The following is a 9,866-nucleotide window of genomic DNA, read 5'->3' as shown; positions in this document are numbered from 1 at the left end:
TTATATTTTAAATATCCATGAAGAAAAATATAGAGACTTACATATGTATGGATAAGAAGTTCTGATTCATCCAGTATTGATTGGATGCTCATATAGCAAGTAAAACAGCTTATTGGCAAATATAACAAGTGGTTTTCTTTTTAATCTCTAACATGCTGCTCTTAGCAGAATTAACTCTCGTCCTATCAGAATGTCATTGAATCATATAAAAGCAACCTTGTTTGTAGTGTGTCACATGGAAAACCTCTTAAACATCCAAAAAGAATGTTTCTAAAAAATGTTTAAAGACTTCTCAAATACGTAAATGTTGTATGAAGGAAAATATTAGACCATATGTGATTTACTTTGTAAGTCTGGAAATGGTTATTGTAGTTGTTCTAAAATTGCTTTTCTAAAAAGCTGCTTTTTACGTAGACTGTGAACTCCTTATGAATCAGAACTGTACGGTTTGTTCACCACTTTATCCCTGCCTCTAGTTGCCTACAACTTGATAGGCAAATAATATAATACATATTTTGGGGAAATTAATGAAAAGTCAAAATAAAAAAGTAAAATAATGATTAATATATACTGAATGAGGTATCTCTGAAAATATATATATATATATCTGAGTTCTATACTGTAGAATTCATTTTTATTCTATCTTGTGATTGACAACCACAGGTTTTAGTAACACATAGTCCTTCTACAGATGTCCTGTACTGCAACATAGCAGGTAAGAATGTGGTGTCAGCCAGCCTTGCTAAGCGGGTCATTACCGAGAGCAGGTCTGATCTAAGCTTTTGTTATCACTTCTGCAAAACAAATCTTTCTGTGGAGATGTTAGATAAGTGTTTCCTAGGAATCACATTTCCGTATCATTTGAGTTCAAATGGCAAAGAGCAATTACATCTATTCTCTGTATCCCAGTTCAAAATACATGGAAGAATTCAAACTTGCGTCACATGTCTCCTACTAATTGAAGGCTTGGGAGAGGGCCTAGCAAAGCACTGCACACAGGCCAAACCCAGCTTTCTGCTGCCTTTTATAAATAACAATCTGTTGGAAAACAACCACACATATTTACACATTTTCCCTGGCTACTATACACTACCATGACAGAGTTGAGGAGTTATGACAGAGAAGATATCACCCACACAGACTAAAAGATTCAGTAGCTGGCCCTTTGCAGAAAAAGTATGTCAGTCCTTGGCTTTGGATTTCATAGAACAATTGTGTCTCTGTGTGGAAGAAGGGCAGTTTTCAGAGTAAAACACTGAATAGATATCCAATAAAGCACCTTGTATAGTTGGTGAGGGACTTGGTTCTTTGTTGTATGACCAGCAATCCAAATCCGACTCCAAGGGGAACAAGCTACTGATATCCTAAGGAGGTTTTGTGGTTAGTGGGGGCTTAAGACACAACACAAACAACATTTTATACTGTGGTGATGTCAGAACCACCACAGTAATACAGTGAAATCTATTATTTTAGGTGGCCTAAGGGGTTTGGGATTGGACTTTAGCTGCTGACTAGAGGTGAAAACAGAATCAAGACTTAACGGAGGAGAAAAATAAGAGCTATGCAGTGGTTCCTAGCAAAGGGGTTCAGGACAGATGAAAGATTCTTAAAACTAAGATTTAATTAAAGAAACAAGCACAAAATATCATCATATGGACCTTAAAAATGTATTAGATGTTAGGAAACAAGACAACAGATGTTTGGCACATGGATACTCAAGGCACACAACAGTTGGATAACCGCGTTAGGACAGAAAAGGTAACCTCAGGTTGCTCTGGCTGGTGAGTTTTAGTTCTTGGAAATACCTGCTTACAAAATTATTCTGAAACTGCATGGTGACCCTATGATGGTTCCATGTCTCCGCCACTGAACATATCTTGGAGAATGCAAGGAAAGAGGATTGTATATTACAAAAAGAAAAACTAATAAAAACAAGAGACATGGATGACAAGTAGGTTCAATGTACTAAAATCAAGTGTCTATTTTTAGTTCAGATTTTCTGAGTTGCTGAACCTAAAGATTAGATTTTTTTTCACTTACTTGCTTGGTTAAAAATCACGGAGTTTGAATCTATTGAGCAAATGCCCTGGCTGGATATGAATTTAGAAGGGTTGGTAAGAGAGACATATATTCAGAAGGACAGTGTCTATGTGGTGTCCCAAGGCAAGAAAAGAACACACTGTGTTCTAAGGGCAAACACTGATTGTGCTTATAAAAGGAACAAGGCATGAATGAAAGCCTTCTGTGCAAATCGTTATAGTTGCATAAAAAGAAGTGATTGTGACAAAAGTAAATAAATAAAAAATAATCTCTATAAAGTGTTTTAACAGTGTAAAGCAAGAGAATAAAAAGGTAGAGGGGATTTCACAGAATCATTTCTCTAAGCATCGCTCCTTTTATCTTTGATGTCTCTTCTGTACCCAAGATACTGTCAAACCTGGAAAGAAGAAATCACAGGTTAGTGGAAAGGAAGAATTAGTGGAAAGGCTTCATAAATCCAGTTGCTCTTATCTCATTTTACAGAGGAAGAAACTGAGGGCTACAGAGGTGAATTAACCTGCTTAACATCACAGCTTCCTCTTTCCAACTGCAATGTTATTTGTACTTTCTGTGTTCCAATTACTCAGGGGTTTTGTCTCTAGGTTTTCTCACATTTCAATTGTTAATTTGCATTTTTATAGGCTGTGGAGAAAAAGGCACAGTGGCTACTGGCTTTTAGGGTCAGAAATTTCCATAAACCAGCCCCTAATCCTGCCTAAATTTGCTGGCCTCTCTAATTACCTATCTGCCTCTTGCTTTATGCCATGATTTGTGCTTTTGTGTCTGAAGCCACTGCTACCTAGTTTTGTTGACATAGTTTTGGATATGGTAACTCAGTGTACATGGTTCTCCTTCTCAACTAACCTTTCATACGTGGAAATCCAGAACAGACTTTTTTATTTGTAATTGATCCCAGACCTTGAGTATTCTTGCCTTTGGTATCAATTATGTTTCTTGAAGAATTTATAATGAGCGTCCCATCCCCACATTGAGTTTGACAGATCTTTTTGTGTGCTGAGATAAAGATTAGGATTAACCATAAATGATGACCCATTCTTCTGAATTCTAGATTCTCACTTGCCTACTATGTGCACAATATAGTGCTGATACGTTCTTAGAATAGGGCTTGTGGTTGACCAAAATAACCAATTAACCTTAGCTCATTATATTCTGGAAGACTTTAGAAATGATCTAATGCATATAAATTTCCTGGTATAGAGTAGGGTTTCTCAATATTGGCACTCTTGGTATTTTTGTTTGTATAATCCTTTGTTGTGGGGTGCTGTCCTGGGTTTAGCAGCATCTTGACCTCTATGCCCTAAATGCCAGTAACACCTCACCCCGTTATGACAATAAAAAAAGTCTCCAAATTATTAAAATTTCCCAGAGGATAAAACTGTCCTTTAATGAATATTACTAGTATAGACTATGGCACATAGGCAGTACAAAATAATTAGCTATATTTTTACCTAAATATAAATAAATTTTATATAAATAAATTTTTGTGTAATTTTTAAATTTTTTCTTTTTATTTATAATTTTAGACTCAGGGGATACATGTGCGGATTTGTTATATACATATATCGCATGATGCCAAAGTTTGGGCTCCTCATGTTTCTGTTGCCCATGTAATAAACATGGTATCCAATAAGCAGTTTTTCAACTCTTTTCCTTCTCTCTGCTTCCCCACTTTTGGAATCCCAGTGTTTATTGTTCCCATCTTTGTGCCTGTGTGTACTCAATGTTTAACTTCAACTTAGTAAGAACATGTAGTATTTGGTTTTCTGTTTCTACATTAACTCACTTAGGATAATGGCTTCCAGCTGCATCCATATTGCTGCAAATAATGTGACTTTGTTGTTTCTTATGGCTGCGTAGTATTCCATGGTGTACACCTAGCACATTTTCTTTCTTTTCACTGTTACAATAATTTATCTTGTATTTTACAGAAATCTATGAACAATTTTTAAAAAGCACCTCCTTATCCGGTATTACATTCTTCTGACAGCTGTCAAGTAGGCAATAAGTGTGTCAACAGCTTGAACAACAGCATCTTGCAAGGATATCAGACCAACGAACCACTCACCAAAGAACTTGGCACCTTTTTAATCTTGCTTTTAGTGCAAGGGTATATCCACTCTGATGGCAAACCTGTCCAGGCAAATCTTCACAGCATGCTGTGCAAAATCAGTGATTAGCAAATTAGTTAGCTTTGGCGCAGAGCTGTGTTCACTTGCCCATGACAACCTGGAAGCTGATTTTGATGCTGGCAATAGAATCTCTAGAATGACACATTTCTCTGTAAAAATAGAGTTGGATGTGCTTCTACAGGATTGTGTTCCATGTTCGGCGTGTGTGACAAGTAATGAATTCATTGATGTGTCTTCTAAGACAATCTTTATCTGTTTCTTTTGTAATCTTCCTTTGATTACAAGTTGGTTATTACCACCTACAGAACCATTTGTACCCAGTTCACCCAACAAAAATGCAGGGAGGTGTTTGGGGAGACAATACTTTTGTTTATAGATATCTGTAAAGTTGACAAAAGAAGTATCCTTGGTTCCTACTCAGACGACATAAGGAGGTTTTGCGACAAATTTCCTTTTCTCTCCAGAAACCATAACTGCATTGTCCCTACATGATGTGGAACACTCTATTCAGTAGCTTCTCATATGTGTAGTCTCTTTTTGAGTTTGCCCAAATAGAGCCTGTCTGATTACTGAATGAGATAACATGGTCTTTTTTTGCTGTCTTTTATCTTTTAGGCTTCATCTTTCTCTAGTATTTTATTCTCATCTGTGAACCTGAAATTCCTCCTTTCCTTCTTTTTATTGACAAACATAATGTCAAGGTCATCCCCTGGTTCAGCTGGTTCTTAAATATCACTTTCAATCTTAAGAACCTTTACATCTTCTTCACCTCCATCAATATGAAATATCTTTTTTGTTTTTCTCTTCTTTTTCTTTTGATTAAAGAAGATCAAGTCATCTGGATCATCATAAGCATCTCTTTTCCTATTGTCCTCTTCATCAGCTTCCAAATCTTTGTCTTCAGTTGGCTCTGGCTCCATTTCTTTTATTTCTCAGGGTTAGCTTTCCTCTGTTTAGGTATTCCCACCCTCATCTAACATAAATGACTTCTTCTTTTTCTTCCTGCTCATAGTAGGATCAAAAATCATCTTGTCCCCAGATGTGGCTGTAGTTTGAGTGGGCTCGGCACGAATGGGAAGTCAGACACGTCAGCCCCAGGCCTTGGCAGCAGCTCTGCTCCCATTGATATCTCTCCCACTGCCACACTAGGCTCTTGCATCAGTGAAAGGGCTGCATTTTCTTTATCCAGTACACCACTGATGGGCACCTAGGTTGATTCCATATCTTTGCTATTGTAAATAGTGCTGTAATAATCATACAAGTGCTGGTGGGTTTTTTTTTTTTCAGTAGGATAATTTATTTTCCTTTGGGAGTATTACCAGTAGTAAGATTGCTGGATCAATGATAATTCTATTTTTAGTTCTTTGAGAAATCTCCAAACTGTTCTCTAGAGGGCCAAATATACATTCCCACCAATAGTGTATAAGTGTTTCCTTTCTTCTGCCACCTTGCCAGCATTTGTTATTTTTTGACTTTTTAATAGCCATTCTGACTGGTGTGAGATGGTATTTTATGGTGGTTTTGATCTGTATCTTTATGAAGATTAGTGATTCAAAGCATTTTTAAATGTTGGTGGGCCACTTGTGTGTCTTCTTTTGAGAAGTGTTTGTTCATGTCTTGTGCCCACATTTTAATAGAGTTATTTGTTTTTGCTTGTTAAGTTTCCTTTTTTTTAACTTTTAGGTTTAAGGATACATGTGCGGGTTTGTTATATAGGTAAATTGTGTGTCACAGGGATTAGATGGACAGATTATTTCGTCACCAATGTAATAAGCATAGTAACCAATAAGCAGTTTTCTGATCCTCTCCCTTCTCACATCCTCCTCCCTCAAAAAGGCCCTAGTGCCTGTTGTTCCCTTCTTTGTGTCCATGTGTACTTAATATTTAGTTCCTACTGATAAGCGAGAACATGTGGTATTTGCTTTTCTGTTCCCGCATTAGTTTGGTTGGGATTATGGCCTCTAGCTGTATCAGTGTTGCTGCAAATGACTTGATCTCATTCACTCTTAGGGCTGTGTACTGTTCTATGGCATATACACACACATACACACGCACACGTATACATTTTATATATATACACATATACTATGTGTGTGTGTGTGTGTGTGTATGTGTATGTATGTGTGTGTGTGTATATATATATATATATATATATATATATATATATATATGGCACATTTTCTTTATCCAGTCTACCTTTGATGGGTATATAGGTTAAATTCATGATGCTGCTATTGTGAATAGCACTCTGATTAATTTTTGTTGAAAATATTTTCTTCCATTCTGTAGGTTGTCTGTTTACTCTGTTTTTTCGTTTTTGCTACCTGGATCCAGCAGCTGTTCTTTTCTGATGTATGGTCTTCATTTTATCCACTGTTATTCTATTAACTACCTCATACTTTATCAAACAATAATTTATGGCTTATTTTAGACTGAGTGTTATTGCTTGTGTCTTGCAAACAAAAACCCTAATTAATACAAAAATTGGTTATGAGGTAAGAGATCTTCAGGAAAATGCTGAATTTATTCCTGGCTGGGATAAGATGAAATGCATGACCCGGGATGAAAAAACAAAAAGAAGATTGCTTCTGATGGCATAGAATAATATATAATGAGAGAAGAAAAACTAAAAACGCATACATTATTTTCTCAAGGTCCAAAAGGAAATCCCCAGCCTTTTGAGGATATATATGAAAATACTAAAATAATTTCCTAGACCTTATGACCCTGGGCTAAGATCAGTAAACAACAACAAAAACAAATTAATATACCAGCACCACTGCCACCACCAAAGAAAATAATTCTCTGGGATGCTGGGTTAAAAAATCATGTGAATTTGTCAGACCTAATGTGAAAGTTCATACATTAATTAACAGAGAAGCAAATTACAGTAATATGACAGGGGTTATAAGAAGATTCATGAATTTGTATTACCTCAAACTCATAAACCCCAGAAACCCTTGGTGAGGTTTTTTCACACTTGCAGAAAACAATTCATGCATTTCTTCTTGCCTCAATCCTCATATTAGGCCAGTATTCAGATTCCAAATTCATCGTGTTCTAGAGGTTAAAATGCTACCTGAGAAGAAAAACAAATAGAAAGATGCAGGGATTTGCTAATTTTATCACTCAAAACCTGATGAGTATTTGCAGAAATGGATTTTGAGTTTGCAGAAATATGGAAGTGAGGAATAAAACTTCAGCTCAGGTTGAATTTTCTCATAATGGTGAACTAATCAGAGACTTTGGCCATTATGTCTTCATGTAAATCTTAATCTAAGATTGTTGGATTTATATATCAGCTGGGTCTATCTCACTTATTTCTTCATTATACCCCTCCAGAAATTTCAGAAGTTGTTCTTTTCAAAAAGTTTTAGGGATAGGTTAATTAAGGAAAGTATAGTATTATTTAAAAGGAGGAAAAAATAAGAAAACGTGTTTTATTGGTTGCTCTCTTTCCACTAAGAATGAGTTAGAAAGGATTTAAAATTTCATCTCAGTGAGATTGGGAGGATCACAGGAGGTTGAGCCAAGAAATGATAAAAGTGTATATGACTGTTATAATAGGCAGCAGAATAGGTGGGTATTAGAAGTCCCTTACACCAATAAAGATCTCTACCTATGGTTAATTATTATGGGGTTCTTAGGAATAAAATAAATGTTTTTCCAAGGTCTTACCTGATTTACAAAAGCAAGACACTCCAGATGTGGCAGACAAAAGAACAGAGAGCAACCTGAGAATCATGGATCCGCAACCATATTTTAAACTTGAGTCAGTTTATCAACCCAAGGGCCTTGAACATAGACAGGATTACCTATCTTGGGTAGGGTGGACCCCATTTGACATCACAGATAAACACAGTGAACTCATCCCTAGTCTTTTTGAAAGGAGCCTAGAGCAATTTGGGCAACTGTGCTCTAAGAAAATCGGTTTATTCATCTGTAAAATGATATAATTATGGTAGCTAACCTACAAATTGTTGTATTTAGGAAAATAAAATGCCTAAAACGTATAGAGAATAATACCTAGTACATACTAAGTACTTAATAATGTTAGCTATTATTATTATTAAATGCAAGTTCTTACAACACTTATCCCCAGGAAATATGCCATACTTGTATTTTACGGATTCTGTTGTTAGCTGTTATGAACAGTAGTTATTTAAGCTATTCAGACAAATGAGAGGTCATCAGGTGTGACTGTATAAGGTAATCTGAAGCACCAAAGTAGAACAGTGTGAAAGTTGTCAGTCATGGAAGTTTTTAAAAGTCCTTCAATTTGTCCCCTGTTTAAACAGATATCTAATTTCCTTGAACTTGCGATTGGCTCTGTAGGTAAGGCTTGGCCACATACCCCTGACTTTGAGCAAGAGGTACTCTTCTTTCTCTAAAATTTAGTAGTGCCTTAGACATACTCCTTATATCATTGATTGCATTGCATTGTAGTTTGTTGATCCTGTGTATTCTTACCCTGAAGAAGAACTCCTTATGAGACAAGGGAAAATATTATAGTACACTTGGTGGCAGGAAATTGGGACAAAAGTCTGCAGTCTTCCATTTAATAACCATTGCATTTTACCCCCTAGGTAGCATTTTTTCTGATTTTTCAAGCCGTAGAACCAAAATTCATGTCTGTTATTACACTGTTGTATGGTAAAATGGTAGGAATGTGGAGCGTAGGGTCAGTCTTCCTGAATTTAAAACCCAGGTTCACCATGAATGACCAGGTGAGCTATCAACATTCTCAGTGTCTCTGTTTTCTTCTTTCTAATATAGCATTGATATGAAAATTAAGTAGATCAATTCACATAAATCATTAAAGCAGTACCTGACACATACTAATGGCTCAGCATATTTTAAATTACTACTGAAATATTCAAATAAAAAATCATAAATATGCATCATTCGCTGTTAATACAGATATTTGTTACTAGTATGAATTGTTTTACAATGTGTAAACGAATGAATTAATTAATGAATAACTTTTTTTCTAAATATCTGATGTGTGTTGATTCACATTGTTGTTTTTTTTTAAACTTGAGAAGACTGGAGTATTAAAAGGTCACTTCTGATTTCACTACTGTTTATTTTTAAGACTTACATGTGAGCTAGAACTTCACATTTGGAGAAAATAAAAGACAATTACATGTAACCTCAAAAGATTGCCGTCCCTCAAGGTGTCCGTGACCTTGGCCATGCTGAGTCTTTGTTTATAAAAAGGAAGAACTGGTCCTTTCCTCACCATTTGCTCTCCTACAACAACTATGACTGCCTGTTACCATAGTTCTGAGCAGGAAACTTTACTTCTCTGTGTCTTCATAAAGTTGAATGCAAAGGCTTTTCTTCATTAAAAAATATAACATTTGTTTAAAATGCCTGCTCTCTTAGAGATAAATTTAACGTTCCAGTGAAAGTGTCCTTGCATATTAATATTTCTAAAATAATTATTCCTTAAAAAGCTCTAATTTATATTCTTGAAGACTGCATATTTTTAACATTTGCAATATAACACTAAAATTGTGTTCTATATTCAACTTAAATAACTTTTTATGTTTTATTTCATGGTTTTATATAGTGTCTTACTGACATTTGCTGTCCATATTTGAAATCTTATATTATTGCTGGTTTAATAGAGTGCATCTATAAAATAGTATGCAAGATTGAACATTTACCGTA

At 35.5% G+C, this 9,866-nt stretch overlaps 1 pseudogene; it reads right to left on the bottom strand.

Moving 5' to 3' along the window:
• Nucleotides 1-4,242: 4,242 nt before the first annotated feature.
• On the bottom strand, nt 4,243-5,266 carry LOC100610565 (eukaryotic translation initiation factor 2 subunit 2-like; annotated as a pseudogene).
• Nucleotides 5,267-9,866: the final 4,600 nt, after the last annotated feature.

Source organism: Pan troglodytes, chromosome 12, assembly GCF_028858775.2.
Source record: "Pan troglodytes isolate AG18354 chromosome 12, NHGRI_mPanTro3-v2.0_pri, whole genome shotgun sequence".
Taxonomy (NCBI): Eukaryota; Metazoa; Chordata; class Mammalia; order Primates; family Hominidae; genus Pan; species Pan troglodytes.
This window is presented reverse-complemented; position numbering and strand designations above follow the sequence as displayed.